General features: G+C 41.0%; 38 non-coding genes and 16 pseudogenes across 38 annotated transcripts; all 54 read left to right on the top strand.

Annotated features, from left to right (window-relative positions):
• Positions 1-612: 612 nt before the first annotated feature.
• Positions 613-731, top strand: LOC134897694 (5S ribosomal RNA; annotated as a pseudogene).
• Positions 732-838: 107 nt separating this feature from the next.
• On the top strand, positions 839-957 carry LOC135065858 (5S ribosomal RNA). The gene has a single exon (XR_010252128.1). It is a non-coding gene; the product is annotated as a 5S ribosomal RNA (ribosomal RNA).
• A 107-nt stretch (positions 958-1,064) lies between these two features.
• LOC135065857 (5S ribosomal RNA) lies at positions 1,065-1,183 on the top strand. Its single transcript, XR_010252127.1, has one exon. It is a non-coding gene; the product is annotated as a 5S ribosomal RNA (ribosomal RNA).
• Positions 1,184-1,290: 107 nt separating this feature from the next.
• LOC135060926 (5S ribosomal RNA) lies at positions 1,291-1,409 on the top strand. The gene has a single exon (XR_010247321.1). It is a non-coding gene; the product is annotated as a 5S ribosomal RNA (ribosomal RNA).
• Positions 1,410-1,516: 107 nt separating this feature from the next.
• LOC134890747 (5S ribosomal RNA) lies at positions 1,517-1,635 on the top strand (annotated as a pseudogene).
• A 107-nt stretch (positions 1,636-1,742) lies between these two features.
• Positions 1,743-1,861, top strand: LOC134897385 (5S ribosomal RNA; annotated as a pseudogene).
• A 107-nt stretch (positions 1,862-1,968) lies between these two features.
• Positions 1,969-2,087, top strand: LOC135070590 (5S ribosomal RNA). Its single transcript, XR_010256749.1, has one exon. It is a non-coding gene; the product is annotated as a 5S ribosomal RNA (ribosomal RNA).
• Positions 2,088-2,194: 107 nt separating this feature from the next.
• Positions 2,195-2,313, top strand: LOC135068861 (5S ribosomal RNA). The gene has a single exon (XR_010255052.1). It is a non-coding gene; the product is annotated as a 5S ribosomal RNA (ribosomal RNA).
• Positions 2,314-2,420: 107 nt separating this feature from the next.
• LOC134887606 (5S ribosomal RNA) lies at positions 2,421-2,540 on the top strand (annotated as a pseudogene).
• Positions 2,541-2,647: 107 nt separating this feature from the next.
• Positions 2,648-2,766, top strand: LOC135068079 (5S ribosomal RNA). The gene has a single exon (XR_010254286.1). It is a non-coding gene; the product is annotated as a 5S ribosomal RNA (ribosomal RNA).
• Positions 2,767-2,873: 107 nt separating this feature from the next.
• On the top strand, positions 2,874-2,992 carry LOC134894019 (5S ribosomal RNA; annotated as a pseudogene).
• A 107-nt stretch (positions 2,993-3,099) lies between these two features.
• Positions 3,100-3,218, top strand: LOC134893440 (5S ribosomal RNA; annotated as a pseudogene).
• A 107-nt stretch (positions 3,219-3,325) lies between these two features.
• Positions 3,326-3,444, top strand: LOC135062639 (5S ribosomal RNA). The gene has a single exon (XR_010248987.1). It is a non-coding gene; the product is annotated as a 5S ribosomal RNA (ribosomal RNA).
• A 107-nt stretch (positions 3,445-3,551) lies between these two features.
• On the top strand, positions 3,552-3,670 carry LOC135070578 (5S ribosomal RNA). The gene has a single exon (XR_010256737.1). It is a non-coding gene; the product is annotated as a 5S ribosomal RNA (ribosomal RNA).
• Positions 3,671-3,777: 107 nt separating this feature from the next.
• Positions 3,778-3,896, top strand: LOC134892162 (5S ribosomal RNA; annotated as a pseudogene).
• A 107-nt stretch (positions 3,897-4,003) lies between these two features.
• On the top strand, positions 4,004-4,112 carry LOC134898394 (5S ribosomal RNA; annotated as a pseudogene).
• A 107-nt stretch (positions 4,113-4,219) lies between these two features.
• On the top strand, positions 4,220-4,338 carry LOC134893439 (5S ribosomal RNA; annotated as a pseudogene).
• Positions 4,339-4,445: 107 nt separating this feature from the next.
• Positions 4,446-4,564, top strand: LOC135070566 (5S ribosomal RNA). Its single transcript, XR_010256726.1, has one exon. It is a non-coding gene; the product is annotated as a 5S ribosomal RNA (ribosomal RNA).
• A 107-nt stretch (positions 4,565-4,671) lies between these two features.
• Positions 4,672-4,790, top strand: LOC135063433 (5S ribosomal RNA). Its single transcript, XR_010249765.1, has one exon. It is a non-coding gene; the product is annotated as a 5S ribosomal RNA (ribosomal RNA).
• Positions 4,791-4,897: 107 nt separating this feature from the next.
• On the top strand, positions 4,898-5,016 carry LOC135061842 (5S ribosomal RNA). The gene has a single exon (XR_010248210.1). It is a non-coding gene; the product is annotated as a 5S ribosomal RNA (ribosomal RNA).
• A 107-nt stretch (positions 5,017-5,123) lies between these two features.
• On the top strand, positions 5,124-5,242 carry LOC135061841 (5S ribosomal RNA). The gene has a single exon (XR_010248209.1). It is a non-coding gene; the product is annotated as a 5S ribosomal RNA (ribosomal RNA).
• A 107-nt stretch (positions 5,243-5,349) lies between these two features.
• On the top strand, positions 5,350-5,468 carry LOC134885950 (5S ribosomal RNA). Its single transcript, XR_010170051.1, has one exon. It is a non-coding gene; the product is annotated as a 5S ribosomal RNA (ribosomal RNA).
• Positions 5,469-5,575: 107 nt separating this feature from the next.
• On the top strand, positions 5,576-5,695 carry LOC134888927 (5S ribosomal RNA; annotated as a pseudogene).
• Positions 5,696-5,802: 107 nt separating this feature from the next.
• LOC135068078 (5S ribosomal RNA) lies at positions 5,803-5,921 on the top strand. The gene has a single exon (XR_010254285.1). It is a non-coding gene; the product is annotated as a 5S ribosomal RNA (ribosomal RNA).
• Positions 5,922-6,028: 107 nt separating this feature from the next.
• On the top strand, positions 6,029-6,147 carry LOC134884264 (5S ribosomal RNA). The gene has a single exon (XR_010168416.1). It is a non-coding gene; the product is annotated as a 5S ribosomal RNA (ribosomal RNA).
• A 107-nt stretch (positions 6,148-6,254) lies between these two features.
• Positions 6,255-6,373, top strand: LOC134892161 (5S ribosomal RNA; annotated as a pseudogene).
• Positions 6,374-6,480: 107 nt separating this feature from the next.
• LOC134894396 (5S ribosomal RNA) lies at positions 6,481-6,599 on the top strand (annotated as a pseudogene).
• A 107-nt stretch (positions 6,600-6,706) lies between these two features.
• Positions 6,707-6,825, top strand: LOC134894628 (5S ribosomal RNA; annotated as a pseudogene).
• A 107-nt stretch (positions 6,826-6,932) lies between these two features.
• On the top strand, positions 6,933-7,051 carry LOC135070554 (5S ribosomal RNA). The gene has a single exon (XR_010256715.1). It is a non-coding gene; the product is annotated as a 5S ribosomal RNA (ribosomal RNA).
• Positions 7,052-7,158: 107 nt separating this feature from the next.
• Positions 7,159-7,277, top strand: LOC135061840 (5S ribosomal RNA). Its single transcript, XR_010248208.1, has one exon. It is a non-coding gene; the product is annotated as a 5S ribosomal RNA (ribosomal RNA).
• Positions 7,278-7,384: 107 nt separating this feature from the next.
• Positions 7,385-7,504, top strand: LOC134889276 (5S ribosomal RNA; annotated as a pseudogene).
• Positions 7,505-7,611: 107 nt separating this feature from the next.
• On the top strand, positions 7,612-7,730 carry LOC135070542 (5S ribosomal RNA). The gene has a single exon (XR_010256704.1). It is a non-coding gene; the product is annotated as a 5S ribosomal RNA (ribosomal RNA).
• Positions 7,731-7,837: 107 nt separating this feature from the next.
• On the top strand, positions 7,838-7,956 carry LOC135069152 (5S ribosomal RNA). The gene has a single exon (XR_010255341.1). It is a non-coding gene; the product is annotated as a 5S ribosomal RNA (ribosomal RNA).
• Positions 7,957-8,063: 107 nt separating this feature from the next.
• LOC135070531 (5S ribosomal RNA) lies at positions 8,064-8,182 on the top strand. The gene has a single exon (XR_010256693.1). It is a non-coding gene; the product is annotated as a 5S ribosomal RNA (ribosomal RNA).
• A 107-nt stretch (positions 8,183-8,289) lies between these two features.
• LOC135066297 (5S ribosomal RNA) lies at positions 8,290-8,408 on the top strand. The gene has a single exon (XR_010252549.1). It is a non-coding gene; the product is annotated as a 5S ribosomal RNA (ribosomal RNA).
• Positions 8,409-8,515: 107 nt separating this feature from the next.
• Positions 8,516-8,634, top strand: LOC135070520 (5S ribosomal RNA). Its single transcript, XR_010256682.1, has one exon. It is a non-coding gene; the product is annotated as a 5S ribosomal RNA (ribosomal RNA).
• Positions 8,635-8,741: 107 nt separating this feature from the next.
• On the top strand, positions 8,742-8,860 carry LOC135070509 (5S ribosomal RNA). The gene has a single exon (XR_010256671.1). It is a non-coding gene; the product is annotated as a 5S ribosomal RNA (ribosomal RNA).
• Positions 8,861-8,967: 107 nt separating this feature from the next.
• LOC134885103 (5S ribosomal RNA) lies at positions 8,968-9,086 on the top strand. Its single transcript, XR_010169226.1, has one exon. It is a non-coding gene; the product is annotated as a 5S ribosomal RNA (ribosomal RNA).
• Positions 9,087-9,193: 107 nt separating this feature from the next.
• Positions 9,194-9,312, top strand: LOC135062272 (5S ribosomal RNA). The gene has a single exon (XR_010248626.1). It is a non-coding gene; the product is annotated as a 5S ribosomal RNA (ribosomal RNA).
• A 107-nt stretch (positions 9,313-9,419) lies between these two features.
• On the top strand, positions 9,420-9,538 carry LOC135064819 (5S ribosomal RNA). The gene has a single exon (XR_010251119.1). It is a non-coding gene; the product is annotated as a 5S ribosomal RNA (ribosomal RNA).
• Positions 9,539-9,645: 107 nt separating this feature from the next.
• On the top strand, positions 9,646-9,765 carry LOC134889275 (5S ribosomal RNA; annotated as a pseudogene).
• A 107-nt stretch (positions 9,766-9,872) lies between these two features.
• On the top strand, positions 9,873-9,991 carry LOC135059300 (5S ribosomal RNA). Its single transcript, XR_010245708.1, has one exon. It is a non-coding gene; the product is annotated as a 5S ribosomal RNA (ribosomal RNA).
• A 107-nt stretch (positions 9,992-10,098) lies between these two features.
• LOC135069151 (5S ribosomal RNA) lies at positions 10,099-10,217 on the top strand. Its single transcript, XR_010255340.1, has one exon. It is a non-coding gene; the product is annotated as a 5S ribosomal RNA (ribosomal RNA).
• Positions 10,218-10,324: 107 nt separating this feature from the next.
• Positions 10,325-10,443, top strand: LOC135070497 (5S ribosomal RNA). Its single transcript, XR_010256660.1, has one exon. It is a non-coding gene; the product is annotated as a 5S ribosomal RNA (ribosomal RNA).
• A 107-nt stretch (positions 10,444-10,550) lies between these two features.
• Positions 10,551-10,669, top strand: LOC135066296 (5S ribosomal RNA). Its single transcript, XR_010252548.1, has one exon. It is a non-coding gene; the product is annotated as a 5S ribosomal RNA (ribosomal RNA).
• A 107-nt stretch (positions 10,670-10,776) lies between these two features.
• Positions 10,777-10,895, top strand: LOC135070486 (5S ribosomal RNA). Its single transcript, XR_010256649.1, has one exon. It is a non-coding gene; the product is annotated as a 5S ribosomal RNA (ribosomal RNA).
• A 107-nt stretch (positions 10,896-11,002) lies between these two features.
• LOC135070473 (5S ribosomal RNA) lies at positions 11,003-11,121 on the top strand. The gene has a single exon (XR_010256638.1). It is a non-coding gene; the product is annotated as a 5S ribosomal RNA (ribosomal RNA).
• A 107-nt stretch (positions 11,122-11,228) lies between these two features.
• LOC134885102 (5S ribosomal RNA) lies at positions 11,229-11,347 on the top strand. Its single transcript, XR_010169225.1, has one exon. It is a non-coding gene; the product is annotated as a 5S ribosomal RNA (ribosomal RNA).
• A 107-nt stretch (positions 11,348-11,454) lies between these two features.
• On the top strand, positions 11,455-11,573 carry LOC135062271 (5S ribosomal RNA). The gene has a single exon (XR_010248625.1). It is a non-coding gene; the product is annotated as a 5S ribosomal RNA (ribosomal RNA).
• A 107-nt stretch (positions 11,574-11,680) lies between these two features.
• LOC135064818 (5S ribosomal RNA) lies at positions 11,681-11,799 on the top strand. Its single transcript, XR_010251118.1, has one exon. It is a non-coding gene; the product is annotated as a 5S ribosomal RNA (ribosomal RNA).
• A 107-nt stretch (positions 11,800-11,906) lies between these two features.
• LOC135070460 (5S ribosomal RNA) lies at positions 11,907-12,025 on the top strand. The gene has a single exon (XR_010256626.1). It is a non-coding gene; the product is annotated as a 5S ribosomal RNA (ribosomal RNA).
• A 107-nt stretch (positions 12,026-12,132) lies between these two features.
• On the top strand, positions 12,133-12,251 carry LOC135063552 (5S ribosomal RNA). Its single transcript, XR_010249880.1, has one exon. It is a non-coding gene; the product is annotated as a 5S ribosomal RNA (ribosomal RNA).
• A 108-nt stretch (positions 12,252-12,359) lies between these two features.
• Positions 12,360-12,479, top strand: LOC134885701 (5S ribosomal RNA). The gene has a single exon (XR_010169811.1). It is a non-coding gene; the product is annotated as a 5S ribosomal RNA (ribosomal RNA).
• Positions 12,480-12,586: 107 nt separating this feature from the next.
• On the top strand, positions 12,587-12,705 carry LOC134889905 (5S ribosomal RNA; annotated as a pseudogene).
• The last annotated feature ends 87 nt before the right edge of the window (positions 12,706-12,792 follow it).

The raw sequence follows: 12,792 nt of genomic DNA, 5'->3' as shown, positions 1-12,792 counted from the left end.
TACACATCCCAGCATGCACTGAAACTATATTGGCCTATATTTACATGTAGATATCTTAGATATGTTATCTGTCAAAGTAATTAGTGTCGATCTTACTTTTGTCGATCTTGTGTATGTCGACCTATTACATGTCGTGCAATTTAAGTGTCGATCTAAGTTTTGTCGCACTTAGTTATGTCGATCTTGTGTATGTCGACCTATTACCTTTCGAACCTTTTAAGTGTCGATCTAAGTTTTGTCGCCCTTAGTTATGTCGATCTTGTGTATGTCGACCTATTACCTTTCGAACCTTTTAAGTGTCGATCTAAGTTTTGTCTACCAAATGAGTGGTCGGTCTAACACATTTCGAACTAAAAGATGTTCGATTTAATGGCAGTCGGCCTATTTAATGTCGAACTAGTTACTGTCGGTCTAACGCAGTTGTCGAACAAACTACTGTCGATCTTAATCCATGTCTAAGTAAAATATTCGATAAAGTAGCTGTCGATCATTTGTTATGGTCGATCAAATACATGTCGAACTAAAGATACTGCCGATATACAGACAGTCGATGAGTTGTGTTGTTCGAACTATCGTGGTCGTTCAAAACATTGTCGCACAAACGGATGCCGATAAAACGAACCACACCCACTGGATACGCCCAATCTCATCTGATCTTGGAAGCTAAGCAGTGTTGGGCCTGGTTAGTACTTGGATGGGAGACCACCTGGGAATACAAGGTGCTGTAGATATTTTTATACTGCCAACACCGTTCTGTTGATGCATTCCATTTTCAAACGTATTCATTTATGAACCAGTAGTTAGAAGTAGAAAAGTTCTAACAGAAACCACAAAGCTCATCTACAGCCACACCACACTGGATACGCCCAATCTCATCTGATCTTGTAAGCTAAGCAGTGTTGGGCCTGGTTAGTACTTGGATGGGAGACCACCTGGGAATACAAGGTGCTGTAGATATTTTTATACTGCCAACACCGTTCTGTTGATGCATTCCATTTTCAAACGTATTCATTTATGAACCAGTAGTTAGAAGTAGAAAAGTTCTAACAGAAACCACAAAGCTCATCTACAGCCACACCACACTGGATACGCCCAATCTCATCTGATCTTGTAAGCTAAGCAGTGTTGGGCCTGGTTAGTACTTGGATGGGAGACCACCTGGGAATACAAGGTGCTGTAGATATTTTTATACTGCCAACACCGTTCTTTTGATGCATTCCATTTTCAAACGTTTTCATTTATGAACCAGTAGTTAGAAGTAGAAAAGTTCTAACAGAAACCACAAAGCTCATCTACAGCCACACCACACTGGATACGCCCAATCTCATTTGATCTTGGAAGCTAAGCAGTGTTGGGCTTGGTTAGTACTTGGATGGGAGACCACCTGGGAATACAAGGTGCTGTAGATATTTTTATACTGCCAACACCGTTCTGTTGATGCATTCCATTTTCAAACGTATACATTTATGAACCAGTAGTTAGAAGTAGAAAAGTTCTAACAGAAACTATAAAGCTCATATACAGCCACACCACACTGGATACGCCCAATCTCATCTGATCTTGGAAGCTAAGCAGTGTTGGGCCTGGTTAGTACTTGGATGGGAGACCACCTGGAAATACAAGGTTCTGTAGATAATTTTATACTGCCAACACCGTTCTGTTGATGCATTCCATTTTCAAACGTATTCATTTATGAACCAGTAGATAGAAGTAGAAAAGTTTTAACAGAAACTACAAAGCTCATCTACATCCAAAACCACACTGGATACGCCCAATCTCATCTGATCTTGGAAGCTAAGCAGTGTTGTGCCTGGTTAGGACTTGGATGGAGACCACCTGGGAATACAAGGTGCTGTAGATATTTTTATACTGCCAACACCGTTCTGTTGATGCATTCCATTTTCAAACGTATTCATTTATGAACCAGTAGTTAGAAGTAGAAAAGTTCTAACAGAAACCAGAAAGCTCATCTACAGCCACACCACACTGGATACGCCCAATCTCATCTGATCTTGGAAGCTAAGCAGTGTTGGGCCTGGTTAGTACTTGGATGGGAGACCACCTGGGAATACAAGGTGCTGTAGATATTTTTATACTGCCAACACAGTTCTGTTGATGCATTCCATTTTCAAACGTATGCACTTATGAACCAGTAGTTAGAAGTAGAAAAGTTCTAACAGAAACCATAAAGCTCATATACAGCCACACCACACTGGATACGCCCAATTTCATCTGATCTTGGAAGCTAAGCAGTGTTGGGCCTGGTTAGTACTTGGATGGGAGACCACCTGGGAATACAAGGTGCTGTAGATAATTTTATACTGCCAACACTGTTCTGTTGATGCATTCCATTTTCAAACGTATAAATTTATGAACCAGTAGTTAGAAGTAGAAAAGTTTTAACAGAAACTACAAAGCGCATCTACATCCAAAACCACACTGGATACGCCCAATCTCATCTGATCTTGGAAGCTAAGCAGTGTTGGGCCTGGTTAGTACTTGGATGGGAGACCACCTGGGAATACGAGGTGCTGTAGATATTTTTATACTGCCAACACCGTTCTGTTGATGCATTCCATTTTCAAACGTATTAATTTATGAACCAGTAGTTAGAAGTAGAAAAGTTCTAACAGAAACCACAAAGCTCATCTACAGCCACACCACACTGGATACGCCCAATCTCATCTGATCTTGGAAGCTAAGCAGTGTTGGGCCTGGTAATTACTTGGATGGGAGACCACCTGGGAATACAAGGTGCTGTAGATATTTTTATACTGCCAACACCGTTCTGTTGATGTATTCCATTTTCAAACGTATTCATTTATGAACCAGTAGTTAGAAGTAGAAAAGTTCAAACAGAAACCACAAAGCTCATCTACAGCCACACCACACTGGATGCGCCCAATCTCATCTAATCTTGGAAGCTAAGCAGTGTTGAGCCTGGTTAGGACTTGGATGGGAGACCACCTGGGAATACAAGGTGCTGTAGATATTTTTATACTGCCAAACCCGTTCTGTTGATGCATTCCATTTTCAAACGTATTCATTTATGAACCAGTAGTTAGAAGTAGAAAAGTTCTAACAGAAACCACAAAGCTCATCTACAGCCATACCACACAGGATATACCCAATCTCATCTGATCTTGAACGCTAAGAAGTGTTGGGCCTGGTTAGTACTTGGATGGGAGACCACCTGGGAATACAAGGTGCTGTAAATATTTTTATACTGCCAACACCGTTCTGTTGATGTATTCCATTTTCAAATGTATTCATTTATGAACCAGTAGTTAGAAGTAGAAAAGTTCTAACAGAAACCACGAAGCTCATCTACAGCCACACCACACTGGATACGCCCAATCTCATCTGATCTTGGAAGCTAAGCAGTGTTGGGCCTGGTTAGTACTTGGATGGGAGACCACCTGGGAATACAAGGTGCTGTAAATATTTTTATACTGCCAACACCGTTCTGTTGATGTATTCCATTTTCAAATGTATTCATTTATGAACCAGTAGTTAGAAGTAGAAAAGTTCTAACAGAAACCACAAAGCTCATCTACAGCCACACCACACTGGATACGCCCAATCTCATCTGATCTTGGAAGCTAAGCAGTGTTGGGCCTGGTTAGTACTTGGATGGGAGACCACCTGGGAATACAAGGTGCTGTAGATATTTTTATACTGCCAAACCCGTTCTGTTGATGCATTCCATTTTCAAACGTATTCATTTATGAACCAGTAGTTAGAAGTAGAAAAGTTCTAACAGAAACCACAAAGCTCATCTACAGCCATACCACACAGGATATACCCAATCTCATCTGATCTTGGACGCTAAGAAGTGTTGAGCCTGGTTAGTACTTGGATGGGAGACCACCTGGGAATACAAGGTGCTGTAGATATTTTTATACTGCCAACACCGTTCTGTTGATGTATTCCATTTTCAAACGTATTCATTTATGAACCAGTAGTTAGAAGTAGAAAAGTTCAAACAGAAACCACAAAGCTCATCTACAGCCACACCACACTGGATACGCCTAATCTTGGAAGCTAAGCAGTGTTGAGCCTGGTTAGGACTTGGATGGGAGACCACCTGGGAATACAAGGTGCTGTAGATATTTTTATACTGCCAAACCCGTTCTGTTGATGCATTCCATTTTCAAACGTATTCATTTATGAACCAGTAGTTAGAAGTAGAAAAGTTCTAACAGAAACCACAAAGCTCATCTACAGCCATACCACACAGGATATACCCAATCTCATCTGATCTTGAACGCTAAGAAGTGTTGGGCCTGGTTAGTACTTGGATGGGAGACCACCTGGGAATACAAGGTGCTGTAAATATTTTTATACTGCCAACACCGTTCTGTTGATGTATTCCATTTTCAAATGTATTCATTTATGAACCAGTAGTTAGAAGTAGAAAAGTTCTAACAGAAACCACAAAGCTCATCTACAGCCACACCACACTGGATACGCCCAATCTCATCTGATCTTGGAAGCTAAGCAGTGTTGGGCCTGGTTAGTACTTGGATGGGAGACCACCTGGGAATACAAGGTGCTGTAGATATTTTTATACTGCCAACACCGTTCTGTTGATGCATTCCATTTTCAAACGTATTCATTTATGAACCAGTAGTTAGAAGTAGAAAAGTTCTAACAGAAACCACAAAGCTCATCTACAGCCATACCACACTGGATACGCCCAATCTCATCTGATCTTGGAAGCTAAGCAGTGTTGGGCCTGGTTAGTACTTTGATGGGAGACCACCTGGGAATACAAGGTGCTGTAGATATTTTTATACTGCCAACACCGTTCTGTTGATGCATTCCATTTTCAAACGTATTCATTTATGAACCAGTAGTTAGAAGTAGAAAAGTTCTAACAGAAACCATAAAGCTCCTCTACAGCCACACCACACTGGATACGCCCAATCTCATCTGATCTTGGAAGCTAAGCAGTGTTGGGCCTGGTTAGTACTTGGATGGGAGACCACCTGGGAATACAAGGTGCTGTAGATATTTTTATACTGCCAACATCGTTCTGTTGATGCATTCCATTTTCAAACTTATTCATTTATGAACCAGTAGTTAGAAGTAGAAAAGTTCTAACAGAAACCATAAAGCTCCTCTACAGCCACACCACACTGGATACGCCCAATCTCATCTGATCTTGGAAGCTAAGCAGTGTTGGGCCTGGTTAGTACTTGGATGGGAGACCACCTGGGAATACAAGGTGCTGTAGATATTTTTATACTGCCAACACAGTTCTGTTGATGCATTCCATTTTCAAACGTATGCACTTATGAACCAGTAGTTAGAAGTAGAAAAGTTCTAACAGAAACCATAAAGCTCATATACAGCAACACCACACTGGATACGCCCAATTTCATCTGATCTTGGAAGCTAAGCAGTGTTGGGCCTGGTTAGTACTTGGATGGGAGACCACCTGGGAATACAAGGTGCTGTAGATAATTTTATACTGCCAGCACCGTTCTGTTGATGCATTCCATTTTCAAACGTATTCATTTATGAACCAGTAGTTAGAAGTAGAAAGGTTTTAACAGAAACTACAAAGCTCATCTACATCCAAAACCACACTGGATACGCCCAATCTCATCTGATCTTGGAAGCTAAGCAGTGTTGGGCCTGGTTAGTACTTGGATGGGAGACCACCTGGGAATACAAGGTGCTGTAGATATTTTTATACTGCCAACACCGTTCTGTTGATGCATTCCATTTTCAAACGTATTCATTTATGAACCAGTAGTTAGAAGTAGAAAAGTTCTAACAGAAACCACAAAGCTCATCTACAGCCACACCACACTGGATACGCCCAATCTCATCTGATCTTGGAAGCTAAGCAGTGTTGGGCCTGGTAATTACTTGGATGGGAGACCACCTGGGAATACAAGGTGCTGTAGATATTTTTATACTGCCAACACCGTTCTGTTGATGCATTCCATTTTCAAACGTATTAATTTATGAACCAGTAGTTAGAAGTAGAAAAGTTCTAACAGAAACCACAAAGCTCATCTACAGCCACACCACATTGGATACGCCCAATCTCATCTGATCTTGGAAGCTAAGCAGTGTTGGGCCTGGTAATTACTTGGATGGGAGACCACCTGGGAATACAAGGTGCTGTAGATATTTTTAAACTGCCAAACCCGTTCTGTTGATGCATTCCATTTTCAAACGTATTCATTTATGAACCAGTAGTTAGAAGTAGAAAAGTTTTAACAGAAACCACAAAGCTCATCTACAGCCATACCACACAGGATATACCCAATCTCATCTGATCTTGGACGCTAAGAAGTGTTGAGCCTGGTTAGTACTTGGATGGGAGACCACCTGGGAATACAAGGTGCTGTAGATATTTTTATACTGCCAACACCGTTCTGTTGATGTATTCCATTTTCAAACGTATTCATTTATGAACCAGTAGTTAGAAGTAGAAAAGTTCAAACAGAAACCACAAAGCTCATCTACAGCCACACCACACTGGATACGCCCAATCTCATCTAATCTTGGAAGCTAAGCAGTGTTGAGCCTGGTTAGGACTTGGATGGGAGACCACCTGGGAATACAAGGTGCTGTAGATATTTTTATACTGCCAAACCCGTTCTGTTGATGCATTCCATTTTCAAACGTATTCATTTATGAACCAGTAGTTAGAAGTAGAAAAGTTCTAACAGAAACCACAAAGCTCATCTACAGCCATACCACACAGGATATACCCAATCTCATCTGATCTTGAACGCTAAGAAGTGTTGGGCCTGGTTAGTACTTGGATGGGAGACCACCTGGGAATACAAGGTGTTGTAAATATTTTTATACTGCCAACACCGTTCTGTTGATGTATTCCATTTTCAAACGTATTCATTTATGAACCAGTAGTTAGAAGTAGAAAAGTTCTAACAGAAACTACAAAGCTCATCTACAGCCACACCACACTGGATACGCCCAATCTCATCTGATCTTGGAAGCTAAGCAGTGTTGGGCCTGGTTAGTACTTGGATGGGAGACCACCTGGGAATACAAGGTGCTGTAGATATTTTTATACTGCCAACATCGTTCTGTTGATGCATTCCATTTTCAAACTTATTCATTTATGAAACAGTAGTTAGAAGTAGAAAAGTTCTAACAGAAACCATAAAGCTCCTCTACAGCCACACCACACTGGATACGCCCAATCTCATCTGATCTTGGAAGCTAAGCAGTGTTGGGCCTGGTTAGTACTTGGATGGGAGACCACCTGGGAATACAAGGTGCTGTAGATAATTTTATACTGCCAACACCGTTCTGTTGATGCATTCCATTTTAAAACGTATTCATTTATGAACCAGTAGTTAGAAGTAGAAAAGTTCTAACAGAAACCACAAAGTTCATCTACAGCCACACCACACTGGATACGCCCAATCTCATCTGATCTTGGAAGCTAAGCAGTGTTGGGCCTGGTTAGTACTTGGATGGGAGATCACCTGGGAATACATAGGTGCAGTAGATATTTTTATACTACCAACACCGTTCTGTTGATGCATACCATTTTCAAACGTATTCATTTATGAACCAGTAGTTAGAAGTAGAAAAGTTCTAACAGAAACCATAAAGTTCATCTACAGCCACACCACACTGGATACGCCCAATCTCATCTGATCTTGGAAGCTAAGCAGTGTTGGGCCTGGTTAGTACTTGGATGGGAGACCACCTGGGAATACAAGGTGCTGTAGATATTTTTATACTACCAACACCGTTCTGTTGATGCATTCCATTTTCAAACGTATTCATTTATGAACCAGTAGTTAGAAGTAGAAAAGTACTAACAGAAACCATAAAGCTCTTCTACAGCCACACCACACTGGATACGACCAATCTCATCTGATCTTGGAAGCTAAGCAGTGTTGGGCCTGGTTAGTACTTGGATGGGAGACCACCTGGGAATACAAGGTGCTGTAGATATTTTTATACTGCCAACACCGTTCTGTTGATAAATTCCATTTTCAAACGTATTCATTTATGAACCAGTAGTTAGAAGTAGAAAAGTTCTAACAGAAACCACAAAGCTCATCTACAGCCACACCACACTGGATACGCCCAATCTCATCTGATCTTGGAAGCTAAGCAGTGTTGGGCCTGGTTAGTACTTGGATGGGAGACCACCTGGGAATACAAGGTGCTGTAGATATGTTTATACTGCTAACACCGTTCTGTTGATGCATTCCATTTTCAAACTTATTCATTTATGAACTAGTAGTTAGAAGTAGAAAAGTTCTAACAGAAACCATAATGCTCATCTACAGCCACACCACACTGGATACGCCCAATCTCATCTGATCTTGGAAGCTTAGCAGTGTTGGGCCTGGTTAGTACTTGGATGGGAGACCACCTGGGAATACAAGGTGCTGTAGATATTTTTATACTGCCAACACCGTTCTGTTGATGCATTCCATTTTCAAACGTATTCATTTATGAACCAGTAGTTAGAAGTAGAAAAGTTCTAACAGAAACCACAAAGCTCATCTACAGCCACACCACACTGGATACGCCCAATCTCATCTGATCTTGGAAGCTAAGCAGTGTTGGGCCTGGTTAGTACTTGGATGGGAGACCACCTGGGAATACAAGGTGCTGTAGATATTTTTATACTGCCAACATCGTTCTGTTGATGCATTCCATTTTCAAACTTATTCATTTATGAACCAGTAGTTAGAAGTAGAAAAGTTCTAACAGAAACCATAAAGTTCATCTACAGCCACACCACACTGGATACGCCCAATCTCATCTGATCTTGGAAGCTAAGCAGTGTTGGGCCTGGTTAGTACTTGGATGGGAGACCACCTGGGAATACAAGGTGCTGTAGATATTTTTATACTACCAACACCGTTCTGTTGATGCATTCCATTTTCAAACGTATTCATTTATGAACCAGTAGTTAGAAGTAGAAAAGTACTAACAGAAACCATAAAGCTCTTCTACAGCCACACCACACTGGATATCCCCAATCTCATCTGATCTTGGAAGTTAAGCAGTGTTGGGTCTGGATAGTACTTGGATGGGAGACCACCTGGGAATACAAGGTGCTGTAGATAATTTTAAACTGCCAACACCGTTCTGTTGATGCATTCCATTTTAAAACGTATTCATTTATGAACCAGTAGTTAGAAGTAGAAAAGTTCTAACAGAAACCAGAAAGTTCATCTACAGTGACACCACACTGGATACGCCCAATCTCATCTGATCTTGGAAGCTAAGCAGTGTTGGGCCTGGTTAGTACTTGGATGGGAGACCACCTGGGAATACAAGGTGCTGTAGATATTTTTATACTGCCAACACCGTTCTGTTGATAAATTCCATTTTCAAACGTATTCATTTATGAACCAGTAGTTAGAAGTAGAAAAGTTCTAACAGAAACCACAAAGCTCATCTACAGCCACACCACACTGGATACGCCCAATCTCATCTGATCTTGGAAACTAAGCAGTGTTGGGCCTGGTTAGTACTTGGATGGGAGACCACCTGGGAATACAAGGTGCTGTAGATATGTTTATACTGCTAACACCGTTCTGTTGATGCATTCCATTTTAAAACGTATTCATTTATGAACCAGTAGTTAGAAGTAGAAAAGTTCTAACAGAAACCACAAAGTTCATCTACAGCCACACCACACTGGATACGCCCAATCTCATCTGATCTTGGAAGCTAAGCAGTGTTGGGCCTGGTTAGTACTTGGATGGGAGATCACCTGGGAATACATAGGTGCAGTAGATATTTTTATACTACCAACACCGTTCTGTTGATGCATACCATTTTCAAACGTATTCATTTATGAACCAGTAGTTAGAAGTAGAAAAGTTCTAACAGAAACCATAAAGTTCATCTACAGCCACACCACACTGGATACGCTCAATCTCATCTGATCTTGGAAGCTAAGCAGTGTTGGGCCTGGTTAGTACTTGGATGGGAGACCACCTGGGAATACAAGGTGCTGTAGATATTTTTATACTACCAACACCGTTCTGTTGATGCATTCCATTTTCAAACGTATTCATTTATGAACCAGTAGTTAGAAGTAGAAAAGTACTAACAGAAACCATAAAGCTCTTCTACAGCCACACCACACTGGATACGACCAATCTCATCTGATCTTGGAAGCTAAGCAGTGTTGGGCCTGGTTAGTACTTGGATGGGAGACCACCTGGGAATACAAGGTGCTGTAGATATTTTTATACTGCCAACACCGTTCTGTTGATAAATTCCATTTTCAAACGTATTCATTTATGAACCAGTAGTTAGAAGTAGAAAAGTTCTAACAGAAACCACAAAGCTCATCTACAGCCACACCACACTGGATACGCCCAATCTCATCTGATCTTGGAAGCTAAGCAGTGTTGGGCCTGGTTAGTACTTGGATGGGAGACCACCTGGGAATACAAGGTGCTGTAGATATGTTTATACTGCTAACACCGTTCTGTTGATGCATTCCATTTTCAAACTTATTCATTTATGAACTAGTAGTTAGAAGTAGAAAAGTTCTAACAGAAACCATAATGCTCATCTACAGCCACACCACACTGGATACGCCCAATCTCATCTGATCTTGGAAGCTTAGCAGTGTTGGGCCTGGTTAGTACTTGGATGGGAGACCACCTGGGAATACAAGGTGCTGTAGATATTTTTATACTGCCAACACCGTTCTGTTGATGCATTCCATTTTCAAACGTATTCATTTATGAACCAGTAGTTAGAAGTAGAAAAGTTCTAACAGAAACCACAAAGCTCATCTACAGCCACACCACACTGGATACGCCCAATCTCATCTGATCTTGGAAGCTAAGCAGTGTTGGGCCTGGTTAGTACTTGGATGGGAGACCACCTGGGAATACAAGGTGCTGTAGATATTTTTATACTGCCAACATCGTTCTGTTGATGCATTCCATTTTCAAACTTATTCATTTATGAACCAGTAGTTAGAAGTAGAAAAGTTCTAACAGAAACCATAAAGTTCATCTACAGCCACACCACACTGGATACGCCCAATCTCATCTGATCTTGGAAGCTAAGCAGTGTTGGGCCTGGTTAGTACTTGGATGGGAGACCACCTGGGAATACAAGGTGCTGTAGATATTTTTATACTACCAACACCGTTCTGTTGATGCATTCCATTTTCAAACGTATTCATTTATGAACCAGTAGTTAGAAGTAGAAAAGTACTAACAGAAACCATAAAGCTCTTCTACAGCCACACCACACTGGATATCCCCAATCTCATCTGATCTTGGAAGTTAAGCAGTGTTGGGTCTGGATAGTACTTGGATGGGAGACCACCTGGGAATACAAGGTGCTGTAGATAATTTTAAACTGCCAACACCGTTCTGTTGATGCATTCCATTTTAAAACGTATTCATTTATGAACCAGTAGTTAGAAGTAGAAAAGTTCTAACAGAAACCAGAAAGTTCATCTACAGTGACACCACACTGGATACGCCCAATCTCATCTGATCTTGGAAGCTAAGCAGTGTTGGGCCTGGTTAGTACTTGGATGGGAGACCACCTGGGAATACAAGGTGCTGTAGATATTTTTATACTGCCAACACCGTTCTGTTGATAAATTCCATTTTCAAACGTATTCATTTATGAACCAGTAGTTAGAAGTAGAAAAGTTCTAACAGAAACCACAAAGCTCATCTACAGCCACACCACACTGGATACGCCCAATCTCATCTGATCTTGGAAACTAAGCAGTGTTGGGCCTGGTTAGTACTTGGATGGGAGACCACCTGGGAATACAAGGTGCTGTAGATATGTTTATACTGCTAACACCGTTCTGTTGATGCATTCCATTTTCAAACTTATTAATTTATGAACCAGTAGTTAGAAGTAGAAAAGTTCTAACAGAAACCATAAAGCTCATCTACAGCCACACCACACTGGATACGCCCAATCTCATCTGATCTTGGAAGCTAAGCAGTGTTGGGCCTGGTTAGTACTTGGATGGGAGACCACCTGGGAATACAAGGTGCTGTAGATATTTTTAAACTGCCAACACCGTTCTGTTGATGCATTCCATTTTCAAACGTATTAATTTATGAACCAGTAGTTAGAAGTAGAAAAGTTCTAACAGAAACCACAAAGCTCATCTACAGCCATACCATACTGGATACGCCCAATCTCATCTGATCTTGGAAGCTAAGAAGTGTTGGGCCTGGTTAGTACTTGGATGGGAGACCACCTGGGAATACAAGGTGCTGTAGATATTTTTTATACTGCCAACACCGTTCTGTTGATGCATTCCATTTTCAAATGTATTCATTTATGAACCAGTAGTTAGAAGTAGAAAAGTTCTAACAGAAACCACAAAGCTCATCTACAGCTACACCACACTGGATACGCCCAATCTCATCTGATCTTGGAAGCTAAGCAGTGTTGGGCCTGGTTAGTACTTGGATGGGAGATCACCTGGGAATACATAGGTGCTGTAGATATTTTTATACTACCAACACCGTTCTGTTGATGCATTCAATTTTCAAACGTATTAATTTATGAACCAGTAGTAAGAAGTAGAAAAGTTCTAACAGAAACCATAAAGTTCATCTACAGCCACACCACACTGGATACGCCCAATCTCATCTGATCTTGGAAGCTAAGCAGTGTTGGGCCTGGTTAGTACTTGGAATGGAGACCACCTGGGAATACAAGGTGTTGTAGATATTTTTATACTACCAACACCGTTCTGTTGATGCATTCCATTTTTAAACGTATTCATTTATGAACCAGTAGTTAGAAGTAGAAAAGTAC

This window comes from Pseudophryne corroboree, chromosome 3, assembly GCF_028390025.1.
Source record: "Pseudophryne corroboree isolate aPseCor3 chromosome 3, aPseCor3.hap2, whole genome shotgun sequence".
Classification (NCBI taxonomy): domain Eukaryota; kingdom Metazoa; phylum Chordata; class Amphibia; order Anura; family Myobatrachidae; genus Pseudophryne; species Pseudophryne corroboree.
This window is presented reverse-complemented; position numbering and strand designations above follow the sequence as displayed.